This window comes from Piliocolobus tephrosceles, chromosome X (assembly GCF_002776525.5).
Source record: "Piliocolobus tephrosceles isolate RC106 chromosome X, ASM277652v3, whole genome shotgun sequence".
NCBI lineage: Eukaryota > Metazoa > Chordata > Mammalia > Primates > Cercopithecidae > Piliocolobus > Piliocolobus tephrosceles.
The window spans coordinates 75,524,754-75,527,263 of NC_045455.1; the positions used below are offsets into that span (position 1 = coordinate 75,524,754).

The following is a 2,510-nucleotide window of genomic DNA, read 5'->3' on the forward strand; positions in this document are numbered from 1 at the left end:
CGGGGGTGGGGGGGGCCGAGACCCGGCCCACTCCCCCCTACCCGGGGGGCAAGACAAGACTCCGTTCAAAAAAAAAAAAAAAAGATAACAATTCTGTGCGTTCTCCACTCCAGTCTCTTCAGCAGAGAACACGGCTCTTTCACTGGTCTCTGTTTCCTTCAGTCACCCCAAAGGTCACAATAATATTATTAATCTCTTCCTTTACCAACCGCAGTATCTTAATGCAATTCAGACAACGTGTCCACACATTCCTCACTATTTGACTACAGCAGTTATAACAAAGAAGGATGCTCAAAAGCTTCAGCAGGGCCGGGCGCGGTGGCTCAAGCCTGTAATCCCAGCACTTTGGGAGGCCGAGACGGGCGGATCACGAGGTCAGGAGATCGAGACCATCCTGGCTAACATGGTGAAACCCTGTCTCTACTAAAAATACAAAAAATTAGCCGGGCGAGGTGGCGGGCGCCTGTAGTCCCAGCTACTCGGGAGGCTGAGCCAGGAGAATGGCGCGAACCCGGGAGGCGGAGCTTGCAGGGAGCTGAGATCCGGCCACTGCACTCCAGCCTGGGCGACAGAGCGAGACTCCGTCTCAGAAAAAAAAAAAAAAGCTTCAGCAGGTGCTGAAAGATCTAGTCGAAGTTATTCAACAGGAGTCTTAAACATATAAAGACCCAATTACAGAATTTATTGAATGCTGGTATGTTAACTTTGACTTTGATGGGGCTCAGATAAAGCTGAGGGAATGTGAATCAGTGTTTGTGAATGACTTCTTGGTGGCTTGTCTTGAGGATTTCACTGATAATGCCCGTCTCTTCCTATTTGAGACTTTCTATCACAGCTACCAGTATATTGGCATTAACATGTTGGCAGACAAACTAAACATGACTCCAGAAGAAGCTGAAAGGTAGACTGCAAATTTGATTAGACATGTAAGACTGGATGCCAAGATTGATTCTAAATTAGGTCATGGATAACAGTGCAGTCTCACCCTATCAGCAAGTGATTGAAAAGACCAAAAGCTTTTCTTTTAGAAGTCAGATGTTGGCCATGAATATTGAAAAGAAACTTAATCAGAATAGCAGGTCACAGGCTCCTAACTGGGCAACTCAAGATTCTGGCTTCTACTGAAGAACTGTAAAGAAAATATGAAAAAACTATAGGCCGGGTGCGGTGGCTCACACCTGTAATCCTAGCACTTTGGGAGGCCAAGGTGAGTGGATCACCTGAGGTCAGGAGTTTGAGACCAGCCCAGCCAACGTGGTGAAACCCTATCTCTACTAAAAATGCAGAAATTAGCTAAGCGTGGTGGCGGGCACCTGTAATCCCAGCTACTTGGGAGGCTGAAGCAGGAGAATCACTTGAATTCAGGAGGCGGAGGTTGCAGTTAGCTGAAATCACGCCATTGCACTCCAGCTTGGGTGACAAGAACAAGACTTGAAAGAAAGAGAGAAAGAAAGAAAAGAAAGAACTATTATATAAAGGGTGATGTACATTTTAGAAACAACATATTGAGTATAAATTTTGAAGAACTGGAATAAACTGGCTATGATTCATTTGGAAAAAATTAGCTGAATGTGGTTGCACATGCCTACTTGGAAGGCTGCAGTGGGAGGATTGCTTGAATCCTAGAGGTCAAGGCTACAGTGAGCTGTGATCATGCTACTGCACTCCAGCTTGGGTTTCAGAGCAAGACCCTGTCTCATAAACAACAACAACAACAACAAAAAAAACCCTAGTCACTACAGAGCCACCTTTCTCCAATAGAGTCAAGCTTTTACATTCTTACCTCCAAAGCTAAAATTGCTGCTTGGAACTGCTATGTCTCAATCAGGAATATTCTTTTGGGGAAAACTAATCCTTAATTCTTGGAAAACTAGCCAAATCAGATTTATGTAAGTGGGGCCAAAATATTCTTCTAAAACGAATATGCCTTAAAGGAGAGGAGTCAGGAATCTCAATTATAAGCAACAGAACGTTAATTTAGATAATCTTAAAACAAAATAGGATCTTTTTGCCTATCATAATGAGAAAATCCAGCAATGGCACTCACTTCAAACACAGCCTAATCCAGAGTCTCAATGTTTACAGGGCTTTATATACAGAGAAATATATATGTGTGTGTGTATATATATATATGTATATATAACACAGAGACTATATCTTGGGACAGTGTTTTCTCTCACTTTACGCATTAGTTAGCACATAGGTTGATCGTATGTCATAGAGACCCTATAATTCTTTTCTTTTTTCTTTTTTTAGATACAGAGTCTCTCTCTGTCACCCAGGCCAGAGTGCAGTGGCATGATCATAGCTCACTGCAGCCTCGATCGCCTGGGCCCAAGTGATCCTTCCAACCCAGCCTTCCATGTAGCTGGCCCACAGGCATGCACCACCATGCTCAGTTAATGTTTTTTTTTTTTTTTTGAGACAGAGTTTCACTCTTGTGGCCCAGGCTGGAGTGCATGGCACCATCTCAGCTCACTGCAATCTCCGTCCCCCGGGTTCGAGCGATT

At 44.0% G+C, this 2,510-nt stretch overlaps 1 pseudogene; it reads left to right on the forward strand.

The window, feature by feature from the left end:
• Nucleotides 1–1,125, forward strand: part of LOC111540433 — a 5,040-nt pseudogene extending 3,915 nt beyond the window's left edge.
• Nucleotides 1,126–2,510: the final 1,385 nt, after the last annotated feature.